The 20,069-nt window shown below is 38.8% G+C and overlaps 1 protein-coding gene across 2 annotated transcripts in view; it reads left to right on the forward strand.

Annotated features, from left to right (window-relative positions):
* Positions 1-685: 685 nt before the first annotated feature.
* ATG4C (autophagy related 4C cysteine peptidase) overlaps positions 686-20,069 on the forward strand; it is a 90,623-nt gene continuing 71,239 nt past the window's right edge. For both annotated transcript variants that reach the window (XR_003549255.1, XM_014587484.2), the window contains exon 1: positions 686-852. The gene's annotated coding sequence lies outside the window, so the exon portion shown is untranslated. The remainder of the gene's footprint in view (positions 853-20,069) is intronic.

Below are 20,069 nucleotides of genomic sequence, written 5' to 3' on the forward strand. Positions count from 1 at the left end.
CTGGCAGCCTTTACTCCAACACAATCTGTGCTACTGCAAAACGACAAAGAATTGTATCTTGTAATAATTTACTGTTTCTGTTGAACTTTCCTAGCATCAAGGATACACATTTGTGTCTCATAAAAAGCCTCTTCGCCCTGTTTCAACGTTTTAAAATAACGTGAATGTGGAACACGGGTGCACATATCCTTCGAGGTTTATATGGATCTAGCCTACGGTCCCAGGGATAGCATGGCTTAACGTATCTCCCCAACCGGATAGGAGGGAATACAGGTGTTCTCAGCCGTGCTGGTCTTGCCTGGTTGGCGGTCTACACTGGCCGGCGAAGCGAGGGCAGAGCGGCGCGGTGCATGCTGGGTCTTGCAGTCCCTGCGCCCGGGGTGAGGCACGACTGCATGGCACGCTGGGCCTTGAAGTCCAGTGTCTCGCAGGAACGCACGGCCGCCGTGATGCGCCGTGTCCACCCGAGCCGCTTACAGAGGGCTGTGCGTGCTCGTTGGCTCCCTGGTCGCGCTGGCAGTTAGGGGCTCAGGTGGCGAGCAGGTGGATAAGGGACGCCAGCGCAGTAAGGCCCGTGCGCGGCGGCCGCAGAGACAGCCCACCGAAAGGCGGCGGTGCCCCGGAAGTGGCTGAGCTCACGGGTTCGGTGCGGAGGCCGCTCCTCTGACTACGGTGGCCGGGGAGCGCGGGGTACCTGTGGCTTCGGCGCTGGAGGGCCGGTGTGGGCGGGCTGCTCCTGCTGCGGCCACTGCGGCGGCATTTCCCGCGTGGGAGGCTCCTGCACGTTATTGCCGCGCTCTCCAATCCTTCTGTTCCGGCGAGGATCGACTTGAGGCTGGTGGAGTCGAGAAGGTTGGCACTTAGCGTCTCTGGCCCCCGAGTGACCGAGTTCTTAGGGGCCTGCCTGCGGTGGAGACCCGGTGGCCAGCCATCTGGGTTCTCGGCGGAGTGCGGCGCCTTCCTCTTCTCTCCTTTCTGGTGTCATTTGTTTTCTGACTTCTCCTCGCCCTGCCCTGGGCGCGGAGGTAACACACCATAAACCTTTCTGTGGGCAGCTCTTCTCGCTTCCCTTGTGGTTTTCGCAAGTGGTCCAGCTGGGCACGACGTTCAGTCCTCTGAACTGTCACATTCATTTGACCCACTTCTCCATGGCAGGACCCTCTAGGTTTTGTTTCTGTCCATTGAAACAAAAAAACAAACCCGCAAATAATCCAGATGCCCCAGATTGCGAACTTCTTCCTAGTTCCTTGACTCCCCTTTTTGGTCTTTGCTACTGCTTCAAACCATAACGCGGTGGCTTAGATTAATTAACGGCTTTCCATCCCATTAGCATTCATGAACTTTTTTTGGTTCTTGCTCACCCTCAACTCTCCCAGCCCTACCCGCTTTTCAGGGGTTTTGAGGCTGTGGCTTCAGGATACATGCTTGTCTACGAAGACTGTGGATATGGGAGACCTCAGTGGTCCACTTAGCAGGACGCTTCTCTACGGAGTGTACAGTTCTTCCGATTTTTCTGGCTTACATTTTTGTTTTGTGTTGATTATTTTCCCACCTGGGATTCACCGCTATGGTATAGTTAGAGGAGAATACCTCGTCCTACAGTTTACAGCTGAATTACTTAGATAGAAATTTTACTTTGTTTTCCAACTGGACCGTGTGACTTCCCCCTGTGAAATTTTTGCGGTGATTTTGCGCCAGTTGATAGTGGATAACCACAAGGGAGTGGACCAACTTCCTTTCTTACTTTCTTGTGATTTATTATTAGGATATGAGTCATTGAAAGAGCCCAGAGGTACTGGAAAGGTTTTAGAAAATAAAGTGTGTGTACTTTTTGAGTTTCAAATTGATTTTCTTCCTTGAACAGTGAGAGTTTCTGATTAACTCAATAATCTGATGCTATAATGAATTATCATGCAATTTGCTATAGAATTTTAAGAACTTTCTAAAGTTAAAAAGGAATTGTGTAAAAAAAAAGGAATTGTGTAATTTAGCAAAATGCTTAAAAACCATTTAGTTGATGTTTTTCTATAAACTAGAGAGCACGAATATTGTAAACTGTCTTTGGGATAATTAGTTACAGAATAGTTTTGGATATTTTTCTTTATAGTTGCCAGAGGCTGTGTGCTATGGCTAAAGGCAGAGAGACAGAGACAGAGAGGGAGAGGGAGAAAGCATTCCCCAATGGAACTTGGTCACGCTATAGTCCCTTCACGGTTTTTCCATCCTGTCCTGATTTGGGCACAAACGCACATGTGCCTTCCCGCCTTTTTTTGCAATGGGGTGGGTGTGCGCTCCAGGGAGAGAAAGAGAGACAGAGAGAAAGAGAGGCAAAGTGAGAAATCATCCCCCAGGAGGCATGGCCACATTGCAGTCCCTTTTCATTAATTCTTCTTGAGAGATTTTGGGCATGCTTACACATGTGTGTGATTGAGGTGATTTTCAATCTTCCAGATCTGGGACTTGAACTATGTAGCCGACCAAGTGGGATCTAACATCTTAACCTCCACACCACCGACTGGCCCAGACCCCATGTGTTTTTCAAGCTTCTCTGACCAAGATCCAGTTGTGCATGTGGGATCTGCCTCCCTTAATCATTAGCCTACAAGGTTGGTCCAGTATTTCTAGGTATTTCCATATGTCTGGTAAACAGCATTGTATACTATGCACTAATATTTTGTAGGCAGAAATTTTATACTTTGTGACTTTCTGGGGATCATGTAACACAAGTGAGTTTGCACTGTAGAGATTCTAATACTAAGATTATCATTCTTTAAGTAATCAAATATAATCTATACTTGTTAGTAAAAAAGAAATATTGATATTTGTGGGTTGTATCAAATTGGGATTATTCCCAGTTAACCTGAAGTGAATACTTTCAACCATTCTTAAAATTCAGAGATAAATGTATACTATTTAAGAATTAAATCACTCTTGGGACCAGCAGTTAGCATAATGGCTATGTCGCTGGACTTCCACGTAGTCGACCATGGTTCGCGTCCCGGACCCGGTGGCTTAAAACTCACGCCAGGTGCAGGTGTGTGTGCGCCCAAGATCCAGAGAAGGGATTGCGGCGTGGCCATCCCCCCTGGGGGGTGATTTCTTGCTTTCTGTCTCTCTGTCTTTCTGGTGAACACACGTGCCCTATAGCAAAAAAACCTCTCCAAAAAAAAAAAAAAGAAAAAAGAATTAAATCACTCTTGTAATTCCATATTGGAAAAATGATAAGCTAGACATTACTCAAACTTTTAATATTTTTCCTGAGACTTTGTTCATTTAGTAGGCATTTATCAACTCTTCTTTACTTTTTAATTATTGTCACCAAATCATTAAAACGCTTATTGATAAAAGTGTCCTCCCGGCCCAGCCCTGGTGGGTTAGGCAGTAGGCTGCTGCTGTGCAATGCTGCAGCCACATGGGAGGCCCATGCTTGGCCGGGTTGACCTGAACACACTGGGATGCTTGCGTTTGCCTGTGATCCTAGCTGACTGGGAGGCTGAGGGGAGGACTGCAGTGTGTGAGACCCTGTCAAGGGTACTTGTCTCTCATGAAATAAATACATTTAAAAAAAAAAAAGAAGAGTATCCTTTTGACTTTACTTCTGTACTAGGCCCTTGTAAGGATTACCTCCTTTTTTTTTTTTTTAAGAATTATTTATTTAATTTTATTTATTCATTCATTTATTTTTAAAATTTTACCAGAGAGAGACACACAGAGAAAGGAGGAAAGTGAGAAAGCAAGCCACCAGATCTGGGACTCGAACTGTGATTGGCCAAGTGGGAGTGTCCAGCACCTTAATCACCATGACACCTGCTGGTCCCGCAAAGTGTTTTTTTTTTTTTTTTTTTTTTGTGGTAGAGTATGTTTGTGTGAGAGGAGTGAGAGAGAGGAAAAGTGAGACAGACAAACAGACAAATAGAAAAGGACCCTTGACAGGGTTTCCTATCACTGTATGATCACCTTTCCCTAGCCCTCCAGCTTGTTAGGTCATGGTCACCTAGATGCACACTGCCATGTTTTCAGGCTAGGCCTATCTTAGTTAATTACAGCAGTTCACTGACATATTGAATATCATTTACATTTAGTATTGAAGACACTGAAGCTCAAAGACTAAGTCATTTAGTCCATTTTTTAAAAAAGAATTATTTATTTTTACTTATTATTACTGTTATCCTTTTTCAATTTGCTCCAGGATATGTGCACTCACTAGAGAGAGAAAGATAGAAAGCATGCTGCCAGGTCTGGGACTCGAACCACAGTTGGTCATGTGGAAGTCCATTGCCTTAACCAGCATACCATTTGCTGGCTCCTGTCTATTTGCTTTAGAATTTTTTTCACTTTCCCACTTGTTCTCTATCCTGAAATATATAAAGAGCATTAATTCAACCAATACTTGCTGAACAGCTATTATGTTCCAGATGTTCTTCCAGATGCTGAGGATGCAACAGTGAACAAGAGAAACAACAGAATTTCCTATTTCTAGGGAGGTTATAGTCCTGCAGAATGTATGAGGTGAAAGCCATGACTTCAAGAAGCAGAAATGAAGCCAATATGCATTAGATTTTGTGTGAGTGTTCTAGAATATTAAAGCCGAAAAGAAAAATTAACTGGAAAAGTTTCATGAATGGGATGACATTTAATCTGTAAATTAAATGGTTAAAGATTTGGTAGTTAGAAATGGGAGGAAAATAATTCTGGATTGAGACATAAAATGAACAAAATTCCTAAGGCTGAATTATAGAGAAGAGAGATTAGTTGAAGGGGAGACAGGTAACTGGACTATTTGTATCTTCAGTTTTTTTGCATATGGTAGGTACATGTTATTGATTGAATTTGTAAAATGTTTAAATTAATAAAGTTATGCAAGAGCTCAGATGTGAGGTAATAAGGAATTATGTCTAGCATGATTACATTAGGAATGGAGTAAAGGAATGGATTTGGGAGTTGTTGGTGAAAGGACGAGGAGGATCTGCTCATTGTTAAATGTTAGCAGTAGAGTGATGGTCAAGGGAAAAGGGAGACTAGATTACTGAGTCTGAACTGAGCAGAACAGGTGAATTATAAATTCATCTATTATATCAAGTCATGAGATTCAAAAAAATAAATTATTGGGACAGCAGATGGCATGGTGGTTAAGGCACTGGACTCCCACATGGCTGACCATGGTTCAAGTCCTGGTCTCTGCGACTGAAAATCATGCCAGGCGTGTGTGCATGCATGCTCAATGTCCTGAGAGGAGAATGGAGGAGAAGGAATTGCAGTGGCTACCTCTGCTGGGGGTGGGGGATGATTTCTCACTTTCCATCTCTCTGTCTCTGTTGAGTGCACTTGCCTTATGGCAAAAACCTAAAAAAGTAAAATAAAATAAAAAAAAAAAATCTAAGATGCACCATTATTTTATGAATCAGTAAGAGAAAAATATTTTTAGTTAAGCAGGTTAAGATTGTCAACTATAAGATGCATAATTCTGAAATTAAAAATGTAAAAATCTGTGATTTAGAATTGATGACATGAAACACTATAGTGATTGGTGAGTCTTATCACTACTTTATTTTTGTTTTCTTGAACATTCATAAATTTGTAATCATTGACACAGTCAATTATTTAGCATTTATTTGTTAAGTAGGCACTGTTCTATGCCATAATGATATAGAACTGAGTAAAATATGGTTGTTCTCATAGACTTTACTGTGTAACAGGGGAGGCAGCCTGTTATACAATCGATATGCAAAGAAAATTAAAGTTACAACTGTGGTAAGTGCTATTAAAAAAGGCCTTGATGTTATATAGAAAAGAATTGATTACGGAAGGGGATAAGAATGTGTATGGAGAGAGACCAGTTAGGAGATTATAGGAGTAGTCCAGATAAGATACATTGTCTTGGATAAGGAGGTAGTCAAGATATTTAAAAGAGATGGTTAAATGGGGAATTGGATAATGGATTAGATATGGGGGAGGGCACAGAGATGAAAATGTCAGTAGCTTATCCCAGGTTTTTGACTCATATAATGGTATGGATTATGAAGTAGACGACCAGGTTTTGGAGTGGGTGGGACATACTTCGTTTATTAATATTTTTTTATTGTGGCAGCTTCGTTCAAGGTGAATTTATTATTTATCTTTCTCTTCCGTGTCTTTTTTTCTGATTAATATACTTGAGTAATAATATACCTGAATAAGTTTTTGGTATTCTTTTTCCTTGAATGAGGAAGGATGAAGTTCTAGTTGAAAGCATCTGGAAATTTATTGGTATCTGTTTTGAATGTATATGTACCTATTAAGCCATATATATGAGTGGGCAACAAATAATATATCATCTTTCTTGGCAGTAAACTGGGCATCTGGTGAAATGTGCTTTCGTTCATTAGGTGTGTATGTAAATAGGTGTCAGAAAAGAGACATAATTTTGACTTCTCATTGAAATGTTTCATTTGTGGAATTTCTGATAGTAAGTCAGTACACTCAATGTATTGTTTAAATTTTACATTTCATAGTGATAAAAATAGTAAGGAGTGTGAAGCATAGAGCATGGGCTTCGGAGGCAGATTCTGCCTAAATTCAAGGGCTCTTTTGCTGTATGACCTTGCAGAAGTTACGTTGTCTTTCTAAAAAATTTTATAAGATGAGAGTAACTATGGTACTGGCTTATAGAGGTGTTGTGAGGATTAAATGAGATGATATATGTACTTAGGTTAAGAAAGTTCTGGGTATAGAATTTAAGTGTTTCTTATGATAATGGTCATACTGGGTTTGCGATCATCTGGACTTTTTTTTTTTTTTAGAGTTATTTAAGTTTATTTATCGACTTACTTACTTTAATTTGACCAGAGAGGGACAGAACGAGGAGGGGGGGGAGTGAGAAAGCAAGCCACCAGGTCCAGGACTAGAACTATGGTTGACCATGTGGGAGTCCAGCGCCCCCAACCACTGCACCACCTGCCTGCCCCAGATCATCTGGACTTCTATAACAGCATTTTAATTTTAGGATTATTTGAATCTCATAATCCAGTTTGAGAAAAAAAAATATTTGGAAAAAATATTTGGTAGTCATATGTGGTTTTGGAGAAAATATTCTATAAGATAGCTTTGCTTATTCACTATTGTCCTGTATAAATCAACACATTTAATCTTTTGTAGAATTAGCATTAGAGGTTATGTTTAGTCTAGGCTGTATTAGAACAATGATGGTGGATTGGGATGACTTTCTAGTGGTTAAGGGAACTGAGTCCCATCTGGCTGACCGCTGTTCTTGTCTTGGTCCTGGCAACTTGAGAAACATGCCAGGTGTGTGTGTGTACATGCCCCAAGGGATTGTGGCATGGCCATGTCCCATTGGAGGGTGCTTTCTCACTCTGTCTCTCAGACTTTTTCTGGTGAGCAAGCACTCTCTGGCAGTAGTTAAAAAAAAAAAAAAAAAGATGGATTAGTTTGTGATTACTTTTTTTAAAAAAAGAATTATTTTTTTATTTAACTTTATTTATTTTCATTTGACCAGAGAGGGACAGAGCAAGAGTGAGAGAGTGAGAGGGAAAGCGAGAAAACAAGCTGCCAGGTCCGGAAGTCAAGCCGTTATTGACCATGTGGGAGTCTCGCACCCTTAACCACCATCCATGCCACCTGCCAGCCCCTGTAATTACTTACTATTGTTAGGGTTATTACCTGCATTTTTTTTTTTTTAAGTTTATTTCTTCCATTAGAGAGGGACAGACACAGACAAAGAGACAAGCACTTCTCACAGAGTCCTCACATTGTGATCCACCCCCAGCCTCAGCTATTCCAGAGCATGGGCATGTGTGTATTTGGTGTGCACAGGGAGGTCCTGGGATATGAACCCAGAATCTTCTCATGTGGATTCTGCATTGCTGCCGTGCCAATACCTGATCCCTAGCCAAACCTTTTCAAGCTTTGTACTCACAGCTCTATAGCATAAAGTGAAGTAGTTAGACTTTCTAAGTCCTAACAGCTGTTCTAAAGTCAATTTCCATTCTATTTTTGTTTTCTCCAAATTGCTTTCTTTTGAAAGTTTCAAACCTGTGAAAAAGTTCCAAGAGTAGGGACTAGCCCCTGGTCCAGTGGTAATGCACTGCTCAAGAGAAGCTGGATCCCACATGGTGATTGTGGTTCGAATCCGTGGCCTGATCATCTTCAAGCTTGTTTGGCCATGTACATGAGTGCCAAAGGTCTGATGGGCTGGAAAATTGGAGGAAGAGGATTGTGTGACCAGTCTCTGTGGAGGGTGCCGCCCTACTCTCTTTTGTGCATGCGTAACTAGATTCTGTGGAGGGTGCTTCTCTCTGTCTCTCATAAATAATAATTTTAAAAAATGGAAAGAACGTTACAACACATTCCTGTGTATCCTTCATCTGGATTCACTACTTGTTAACATTATTCCTTATTGAGGGCCAGCGGGTGGCTTAATGGTTAAGGTACTAGATTTCTACATGACTGGCCACAGTTCAAGTCCCAGACCTGGCAGTTTGAAACTTGTGCTGGGTGTGTGCGCATGTGTGCCTAAAATCCCAAGAGGAGAATGGGGGAAAAGGGATTGCAGCATGGCCATCCCCCTAGGGTGGTGCTTTTTCACTTTTTCTCTCTGTGTCTTTCTTTTAAGCAAGCACTTGTGTCCTATAGCAAAATCTGTCTCTAAAAAAAATTATGCCGCATTCGCACTTCTGCTTACAGTAATGTGAGTATATTGTGCATACACATGCCTTTCTCTTGCTGAATGATGTGAAAGGAGGACACATCATCAAACTACACCCCTAAATATTTCATCCTGTATCTCCTAGAAACTAGAACATTGGTGTAAGGTATAACTATATTAACATATCCAAATAATTTAACCATGACTTATTATTTAATGTACAGTCCATATAAAAATTAAATCCTCAAAATCACAGTAATATTTTAACATTAAAAGAAGTTACTGACTCTGGGACCAGCAGATGGTGTAATGGCTACATCACTAGACTCCCAAGTCATTGACTGTGGTTTGACCCAGTGGCTTAAACCTTATGGCGGGTGCGTGTGCGTGCCCAAGATCCCAAGAGGAGAATGGAGAAGGGATTGTGGCATGGCCATCCCCTGGGGGGAGGGGGATAATTTCTCACTTTCTGTCTCTCTAACTCTTTCTGTCTCTCTGGTGAATGCATGCACCCTGTAACAAAAATCTCTCTAAAAAAAAAGATACTGACTCTAATCAGAAATCATGGATTATATTTAGTTGTCATGTCTTTCTGTTTTCTTTTGTCTAGAACAGTCTTCAATTTTCCTTTCCTTCCTTTCTCTTCTCTTCCCTGACCTGACCTGACTTTGTCATTTTTAAAGAGTCCAGGCCAACCAGTCATTTCATAGAATGTGATACAAAATTGACTTGTCTGGTAGTTTCCTTGCAATTAATTTCAGGTTATTTATTTATTTAATTTTTTTACTATTACGTAAGTGATGAATCACATTAGGAATAATATAGTGATAGTTTGTCCCTTTATTGAGGATGTTAAATTGATCAACTAAGCTAGACTTCTACATTCTTATAGTACCTTTTCCCTTTTATATTTATAATTAATCTGTGGGGGTGAAACTTTGGGATCATATTGATATTCTCTTTTCAGGCTGTCTTTTTTATTTTCTAGTCAGTGGTTTTGGTAACCTTTGATAACCCTTGCTTGAATCAATCATTGTATTGGTGGTTGCCAAATTGTGATTTCCCAGTCTATTAATCGTACATACATAAATTTGCTGGAAGTCTTCTTTAAAGAAGAGCTGTTCCTTCTCTCTCTTTTTATTTTAGCATCACTATATACTCAGGAATTACTTTTTTGAAATTTATGTAGTGTAGGGGCCAGCAGATGGCATAGTGGTTACTTTGCTGGACTCCCACATGACTGACTGCATTTGGAGTCCTAGACCTGGTGGCTTGAAACTCACCCTGGGCGCATGTGAATGTGTGCCCAAGGTCCTGGGAGTAGAATGGAAGAGAATGGATTGTGGCATGGCTATTCCCCCTGGGGGATGATTTCTCACTTTCTTTCTCACTGTCTCTGTCTGGCTCTCTCCAGGAGCGCACACACCCTAAGGCAAAAACCTCTACAGTGTTTTATCATCTGTTCCTTTCATCTTTTGATGATAAATGATCTTAAATTAGGTCAGTGGCAGTCTCTTCAAGCTGGTTCTTAATAACCTTTGGATATATCCACATCGGTATTTAAGCACTTTCTTATTCTTTTGCACAATATGGTTTTGGCCTACCTTGAATAGTCCCTCTTGGGACATGAATTCTGCTATTTACCATAGAGTCTTAGTTCATTTTAGAGGGAAATGATACTAAGAAACCAACATCTGGCATTGATTCTGCTCATGCTAGGGTTTTATTACTTCTCCCACCTGCACCCTGCTTTTTTTGGGCGGGGGGTGGGGGGGAGCAGATGGTACATGTGCTTACCAGAAACTGAGCAATTGAGCACTCCAGTGGGTCATGGTCACTCTGCAGTCCTTTTTCCTCCATTCCCTCCATTTCTGTATCCTGTCTGTATTCTGGGCATGTATGCACTTGTGTCTGGTATATTTTTCAAGCCACCAGGGCTTGGATTTGAACTATGTAGGATCTGGCGCCCTATGCACAAGACTTAACCACTATGCCATGGGGCTAGCTCCAACTTCTGTACTCTTCAATGGATACGCACAGACTTTTTAAGAAATCACGAGTTCATAGGATACCTTTGAATTAAATACTTGAAGTAGAGTTCACTTCCTCCTAACTCATATTTGTATCTTCCTTTTCCTATAGGGAAAGTTCTGATTCTTTTTTTTTTTTTTAGAGAGATTTTTGTGATAGGGCATGTGAGCTCGCCTGAGAGACAGAGAAAGACAGAGAGATAGAAAGCAAGAAATCACCCCCCAGAGGGATGACCACGCTGCAATCCCTTCTCCATTCTCCTCTCGGGATCTTGGGCACGCATGCACACATACCCGGTGTGAGTTTTAAGCTGCCATGTCTGGGACTTGACCTGCAGTCGACTATGTGGGAGTCCAGTAATGTAACCATTATGCTAGGAAATACTGGCCCCAGGAAAATTCTGATTCTTAACCATGTCAGTATATTTGCCCAGCTAGTCTATTCTTCAACACACAAAGTAGTTTTGGAATCACTAGACAAATACTGCTTCATAAAAACAAGTCTACTAGGTAAAGATTTCTTTGCCATTTTATATCCTTAGACATAAAAGACGTACCATTAAAGATACATAGTCAAAGTAGATATTCAAAGTTATTTGAATTATTTTTCTCTGTGTGATTATGTTATCAGTTTAAAATATAGTTAGGTTTCTGCTAAACTACTTTTTAATAGACTCTGTAAAAATCAGCTATCTGTAAAACTACAAAAGTAGACATAATAATTTAAAACTTTATCATAATATATAGTTATAGGGAACTCTAGAATATTAGCTGGAGAATATTCAGTTTTTAACTTTGAAGGCTATATAACTTTGTATCTCTTTTCTGACTGATATTATTTAAAATTAGGAATAACAAGAAAAGTGACATCAAATGATTTCATTTGTAAGTCAAAACACTTGTGCTTGTGAACATTTTATGAACAATGCTCTTTTCATTGATTACAATTCGAGCTTTAATCTTTAACAATAGATATAATTGTTGAGGATATTTTAACTCATTCCTAAGTAACATGCGTAGTGCTTTCCTGTGTTTATTCCCAGAATAGAAAGATTTATGTTATTTGTATTTTGTTGTTCTTTGTATTTGAAGAATGCTGATTGCAAATGTGTTTTACTCGTGTGTTATTCATGTGTGAATATTCTCACTGAAAGGGGGAAATATTTCTCTTCATAGTTATAATATTTTACATCTTTAATATGAGATGTAACCATATTCATCTCTCTATTGGGGTTAGTTATGTCTTTCTTATTAGAGTATAAGGTTAACAGGGGAGTAACTGGGTCTCATGGCTCATTGCATTGTCCTTAGTGCCTTGCAGGAATAACCACTCAAATACTTGATGAAAACAGGTGATTATTTTGAGTTTAAATGATGTGAAGTTTCTAGCCCCAGTAGTATGAATACACCTTTTCCTTGACAAGAGTAACTAAGGAGGGACCAGCATATGGCATAATGGTTATGTCACTGGACTCCTATGTAGTAAACCATGGCTCAAGTCCCAGATCTGGCGGGTTAAAACTCAGGCCGGGCACGTGTGCATGTGTGCCCAAAATCCTGGAGAAGGGATTGTTGCGTGGCTGTCCCCTGGGCAGGGTGATTTCTCGCTTTCTGTCCATGTCTCTTTGACAAGCACACACACTCTATACCAAAAGTCTCTCAAAAAAAGAAAAAAGAAAGAAAGAAGGGAAAAATAAGTAAGGGGAATGGGATTAGGGAAAAAAAGATCTTATACATATCATCTTATTATAGACCTCAACATCACTATGTCTCAAAATGAATCTCCACTCTAGCCTTCTTCATTTGGGTTCCCTGTTTCCATGAATGGAACTGTTATCTTCCTAGATATCAGACCTAAAATCTCAGAGTTACTTTTGTTGTCTTTCTTGTATATGGGTATGTATACATTCATATATATATAAATATGTAGTTCTACAATTTCAACTCGTTTGTCTCTCATTTTTTAAAAAATACTGTATTTAACTTCATCTGTTCATTTATTTATTTTAATTTGACCAGAGAGGAACAGAGCAAGAGCAAGAGGGGGAGAGAGAGAAAGCGAGAAAGCAAGCCGCCACATCCTGAACTCGAACCATGATTGACCATGTTGGAGTCCAGCACCCTTAATTTTCATAGCACCTGCCGGCCCCTTGTCTCTCATTTTTAATCCCTTTCCCAGTACCTTATTGAGGTCCTCATTATCATTTATATATAGTCTTCTGACCAACAGAAGGAATTGGGTATATTTAATGTAGAAAAGAGAAGATTGATGAGGAGGAGGGTTAGGGGCTATGTTTTTAATGACCAGATGGACAGTCAGATAGAAAGATTAGTTTTATAGTACACAACTGGGATTAGTTAGTGAAAATAACAGACAGAATTTTGGTTCCATGTATCTTTCCAGCAATTATAATTTAAAATTGGAGGGTATCAGGCCAGTAGGTGGCCTGCTGGTTGAGGCGCCACACTCCCACTTGGCTCACCACAGTTCAAGTCCCAGAACTGGTGGCTTGCTTTCTCATTCTTCGTCTCTTTCTTTCTTTCGCTGGTCAAATTGAGGAATAATAATAAACAAAATAAAATAAATCTTTAAAAAAATATTGGAGGATACCATGTAGTTACTGTGGATACTCTAGAACAGTATTATTAGTAGAGAATAAATAGTTTAAAACATTATCAAGCTTTAAACTTATAGATGTTTTTTCAGCTTAATACAATATTCATTAAGTACTGAGCTCTCTGTGCTACAAGTGTTCAGTATGAGACTGAGGAACTCAGTCAGCAGGACTGTTGTGAAGATCTTGTTACCATGTGGGTGGTTGAACCAAAGTAGAGATCAGTGATTAGTGACTCTGAACCAGAGAACAGATAAGATTCTTTAGCATGGGAGTGATTTTTTTTTTCTATCTTTTACATTTACATTTATTTCACTTATTTTTTTTCCACCCAAGTACTCTTGGTTAGATGAAATTACTGATAGACTAGAGAGTATTATATGGTGTAACAGTCAAGAACTACTGTTAATATTATTACTTAAGAATGAGGCTGGCAGGTGGCATGGTGGTTGCGGTGCTGGACTCCCACATGACTGACTTTGGTTTGAGTCCTGGACCTGGTGGGTTGCTTTCTTGCTTCCCTCTCTGGTAAAAAATAAATAAGTAAATAAATAAAAATAAATAAATAAAGGTAATAACAAAATTAAATGAAATAATATTTAAAAATATGAATACTTCATAGTTATTAGATGCCTGGTGTCTTAGTCTGCTATGATGCTGCTAACAGAAATACATATTTGGAAAAAAAATAGAGGTTTATTTGGCTTATGATTCTGGTGGGTATAAAGTCCAAAGGCATGGGGCTGGCCAGGTGCTATGTTAGAAGCAGAGAGGATGGTGGTGTGTACAAAAAGAGAGACCTGGAGACAGCCATCTTGTTTTTATAATGATGAGAGCTAGAACTCACTCTATCTTGTGAGACAGCATTAATTCATTCATAAGGGTGATGCCCTTATGATCCAAACATCACCCACTAGGCTTTATTTTTTAAAGATCATGTCAATTCTCAATGCCATTGTACTGGGGACAAAAATCCAAATATACGAATCTTTGGGGATGAACCATTATCTACAGCATTGCACTTAGTAAGTTCCCTTTCAATCTTGAGATTCTGAAATTCTTTAATTCTTAGAGGAGTTAGTTATATTTTGTTGATTAAATGGTTTGACCTCCTGTATTAGTTGTATGATGAACTTCAAAAAATTTATGGAAAATGGAATTAAAGTAAAAGTTTATTTTGGTAAAAAAAAATTGGAATCCAATCATAGTTTTTTATAGTACATGTTTTCTCAGAACTTTAAAAACATATTTATTTATGTCTTCGATGAGAGATAGACAGAGACAGAGAAGCAAAGAGACAGAGAGACAGTACCCTGACAGGGTCTTAATGCCATGATCTACCGCCAGCTTCAGCCAGCCCGACTATGGATACATGTGCCCAGTGTACTCAGGAGATCTCTGGACTTGAACTAGCAACTTTTTCATGTGGGTCTGCCTCATAGAATACTGCTTCATCACTGTGCCACTGTCTAGCCCCTCTGTGAACTTTTTGAAGATTCCTGTAAACCACATATTTTAACAGTTTATAACATTGCGTTTTGAAGAATGGTGGCTCTAAACATTTGTAGTCACCTTGGACTCATCAAAGGTTACTAAGTACCCAACATAATGAAAATGTATTTATCAAACTTTAGCAAATATTATGTTCTTAGAGATAAGATCAAGGCTTAAGACAAGACAGCCTAGATATCATTAATAATTCTTATTGTGGTCTTCAAGTAAATGATTGAGGTCATTTAAACTCCTTATACCCCATTTCGCTTGGTTATGATGATGACTTTGCACAGTCTGTGAACATGCAATATGCAGTGCTGCGCAAGTGCTTTGCGCCACGAGTCGTGTGAGGAATTGGGGAGAAGTCATGAGGACAGTAAATGTGTGTCTGTTCAATACTTAGTTTCTTCCATTTCTATTTTACTTCTTAAAGGATTTAAGAGAAAAATGCAAGCATTATGTTTTATTTAAATCATCATTATAAAATAATTGTGCATTGATTCAGTATTTTTAACTATAGCGTTTGATTCTGAGGAGTCCTAAGAAAGTTCATAAGATGTATTCTTGAGACAAAACTGTCTTTTTGTTTATTTGTTTTCTTTGCTAAAAAAAAGAGAGAAAAGACCTCCCCTAAGAGTGCAGTAGCCCTTTTCCCACCATTTCTTCATCCTGTCAGGACTTTGGGCACACACACACATACCTGTCTAGCTTGATGTTGTTCAAGCCACCGGGCAAGAATAGAACCATGGTGGAATGTTTGTGATCTGTCTCACTATGCATAGGGCTTAACCACTGTGCTATCTGGCCAACCTCACCTTGATTCCTCTTTTTAAAGCCAGTTTCTGAAAATTCATATCCTGCCTCCGTTGTGTTGCTGTTCCTCTTGTCTCTTGCCATCACCTTGCCTAACCATTAGCTCTGAAAGGGGCAGTCCACCTTGGTATTACCATTGCTTTCCCTTCATATTGCCACTTTTTTTTTTTTTTTCTGATAAGCATTTTGGTTCCTTAGACATCTTTTCCTGAGGCTTTACAGACTGAATTTTTCTTTTTCTTTTTTTGTAATTTGCTGTAGGGCACGTGCAGTCACTGGTGAGATAGAGAATGAGAGAAAGTGAGAAAGTACCCACCATGGGGGATGGCCACCCTTAAGTCTCTTTTCTTCTTGGAATTTTGGGCACACATGCACATGTGCCTGGTATACCTTTCAAGCTGCCAGGTTTAGGACTTGAACTGTAGTCAGCCTTGTGGGATTCAGCTGTCCTAACCACCACTCCACTTACTGCCTCACACTGAACATTTTTTTACAGTACAAGTTCAGTGCATGAAGGTAGAAGATAGGCAGGCCTAGGTAAAGAGAGGGACTAGAAATGGATACAAAAATTGAGGTTTCTGTAAACAAAGACCCGAGATAGAAGAAATAAGGAAGCAGACATTATAGCCCAATGTATTGAGACCTTCACGATCAGATGAGGGATTGATATTTGTTACTAAAAATGCAAGCAGATAAAAAAGATTGCTGTAGATGAAAAATGTAGAGCAGACCTCACAGTTCATTTTATTTAATGGTATATCTAAAAGTACATCAAAATTATAAATCAATATCCATATTTCATCTTGTTGCTGAATACCATTTGAGGAAGACATCCAAGCTTACGCAGATCTTGGAAGTCTGCGGTGTTTGAGCCATTGAGCTATGTGACTGAGATGTGTTCTGTAGAATCAGTTCCTAAAATTCTGCCAGGAGCTTTTCCTTGGCTTTAAATCCTCAGTGGATAAAATTGTCTATCTATTGCCAGGTAGGACAGTTGATTACCTCTACCTGCCCTTCAAGGGCATTGATTTGAGTATTCTTTCCATTTATCAGTTTATAACTTATTGACTGCCTTAACGCATGGTTATGGTTAGAAAACTGATTCTCTGAAAATGACATCTGGGTCTCAATCGATAATTTTTATATCAAATGTAGCTCTGCAGCCAGAAGAATTCTGCTTAGTCTTCACTATGCTTTTCATATCATTAACAGTGATGTTCTGAAATAAGCCTCATCTGGTAGCTGTATCTTCATTTATTGAGATAGAATAAAATAGAATTTTATTCATTCTAGTACAATTATCTTCTAATAAAAAATGTCAGAATGTAAACAATGAACAGAAATATGGAGATGGTGGATGATGAGATTTATTGTAGTATGCATTAGTAAAGAATGTTTACTTGAGGGAGCCAGTGGGTGGTGTGGTGGTCGGGGTGCTGGACCCCCACATGGCCAACCTCAGTTCAAGTCCTGGGCCTGGTGGCTACTTTCTCATTCTCTCTCTCTCTCTAGTGAGTCCATGTGCCCTGTAGCAAATTAAAAAATAACAATGATAATTACAATGAAATAATTATTAAAAAAAGAATGTTTACTTAAAAAATAGTATTTGCAGTTTTAAGAAATAAGCTGTAAGTGGCTTATAAAAAGTAATTTTGGAATTATAGAGGTTATTATTTTGATGCTTTTCCAGACTGACGCTCTGGTGACACTACATGGAGTAAACAAGAATTTTTGCGTATCAGTTTGATTGCTAGGGTAGTCAAACAGTATTTTAGGACTAGACAGATTTATACTGGATAGGCTATGTCATCACTTCAGTTTATGCTTTGTAGGCAGAATAATTTTAATAATCTTTAATTATTTTAAATGCTGGGGAGACTTGGAAGGAGAATGTGGTGACAATACAGAATTTTGTAGTGAGATTCTTCTTTTTTTATAATTATTTTATTTAACTTTATTTATTTAGAGTGACAGAGAGAGAGAGAGAGAGAGAGAGAGAAAGTGAGAAAGCAGGCCACCAGTTCTGGGACTCGAACCACAGTCAGCCATGTGGGAGTCCAGTGCCTTTAACCACCATGCCACCTGCTGGCTCCGTGAGATTCTTCTTCTTTTTTTGGGGGGGGGGGGAGAGATTTTTACTATAGGGCGCGTGTGCTTGCCAGACAGACAGAGAGAGACAGAGAGACAGAAAGCAGGAAATCACTCCCCCCTCCCCCCTGGGGGGATGGCCATACTGCAATCCCTTCTCCATTCTCCTCTCGGGATCTTGGGCACGCACGAACACGCGCCTGGCGTGAGTTTAAGCCACCGGGTCCGGGACTTGAACCGCGGTCGACTATGTGGGAGTCCAGCGACATAGCCATTATGCTAACTGCTGGTCCTGAGATTATTAAGTTTATCACAGTTTCCTCATTTCTGTATTTTGCCCATTTGCAGTTAAACTGTAAGAAATGCTTGTCTTTCTTTTGCTCTTCTTACACAAATATAAAGAAGATATTTTGACAGGCTGAATGGACCGAGAGTGAATTAATTAATTTATTTTTTTCACTTCCAACTCTCACCATACTTTGGAGAATCAAAAATTATGAATTAATAAAAAATATCTTCTAAGTCACTTTATTTAGCTAAAGCTGCCCTGGGGAATTAAGTTGAGGAAGTTAAGCTTCCACATAACTAAGTAGCCTAATCTAATGTCTTTAAGATAAGAATAGAATTCTTTATCTCAAAAAGAAAAAAAAAAAAACTCAGCATTTTAATTTTATCTATCAGCTGTTTAGGTATTTTGTATTAAGATGTCTGCTCTGTAGATTTCTTAGTGAAATGTTTTCAGTTTTATTGTTGGAATTTAATATAACCTGGATATAGTTGTAATTTTGTGTGTTAAATTATTCATTTGAGCATTTTTCTTTTGATTAATTTTCCTATTATTTTAAACAAGGCCCAATATGAAACATTTGTTAATAAATATTAAAGAGAAAAAAATTAAGTAAAATTAATAGAGGTTTCATTTCTTGTATTTTTCTACTTTTAACATTATGAGCTTGTAGACATTGTTTTTATGCATACATGTATGTGTGTGGACATGTGTATAGACCCATAAGTTGTACTCATGCTGTTCCCTCCTCCCTCCAACTCTATGTCCTGGATATTTTTTCACAATGATAAATATATCAATAGCTCTGTCATGAGAAGTGTATGCCATAATTTAGTCATCAACAGATACTTTTCCGTCTGTCATGTGCTGGCTGTGTTGGGGGCGAGAATTTATTAGTGAATAGTACATATTCTCGGTCCTCAAAAAGCTTACCTTTTGAGCACTAATTGTATAAAATGGTTATTTCCTCAGGCATGCCAATTTTCTCTCTTCTGATATAAAAGATGAAATTCCTTTAATATGCATTTTATCTAGTAAGACTGAAAATATTTTCATATGTTTATTGACCTTTTTTCAGTTGCCTGTCTTTTTTCCATTTGGGTTTCTTTTTCTTCATTGATTTACAAGAATTTTTTATATATTAGGGACATTAGTCCTTCGTGTGATTTTTAAGTTCTTTTTCTAATTGATGGATTGTAACTGATCCTTGCCCTTTTTTTTTTTTTTTTCCTTATTTCATTTTTATGTGATTACATTTCCCTTTTTGATTTCTGGTTTGATATACCATGCTTAGAAAGGTCTTTTCTCCTGTGGGATTGTTTAAGATATTTAATCTGTGTTTACTTGAAGTATGCGCACTTGTGTCATGTGTTTACATTTGCATTTAAATCTTTGAATTTATAATATGCAAGATAGTCATCCAACTTTATTTTAAAAACTGGCTAACTTATTGTTTTAGCACTATTTATTATACTAGCCATCTTTTTTCACTGAGGTGAAATATTTCTAATACCAGGTACTAAATTCTCAAATATGCTTGGATTTATTTCTGTACTCCCTATTGTGTTTTATTCAGTGTCATCCTGCGCTAATAAGAAAAATAAATTTAAGTAGTACTAAATTTAATTACTGTGGCTTTATAACATGTTTTAATATTCAGTAAGGGAACTCTCCTCATTAGGAAATTTTGGTTGTTCCTTTATAAAGTGTCTCAGTTTATACTTTCTGACATTGTCCAAGGGGATCACCTTTCAAGGTAACCTCTGATTGCTCTAAAGTTTTTTAGAAACAGCCATTTAAATTTTTGTTATACAGATAAAGTAGGTTACAATCTTTATGGAAGAATGGAATTCAGTTTTAATCATGTGAGAAGTTAACTATACTGAATTAAACTAGCAACAGTTCATCTTTGGTTTGACCTTATGAAGATAATTTTATTGTTCTCACCTACGCTATGTAACAATAACAATAAAATTATTCTTTTTTTTTTTTTTTGAGAGGTTTTTGCTATAGGGCGTGTCCACTCGCCAGACAGAGAGAGACAGAAAGCAAGAAATCACCCCCCAGGGTGGGGGATGACCACGCTGCAATCCCTTCTCCTA

Source organism: Tupaia chinensis, unplaced genomic scaffold (assembly GCF_000334495.1).
Source record: "Tupaia chinensis unplaced genomic scaffold, TupChi_1.0 Scaffold000215_1, whole genome shotgun sequence".
NCBI lineage: Eukaryota > Metazoa > Chordata > Mammalia > Scandentia > Tupaiidae > Tupaia > Tupaia belangeri.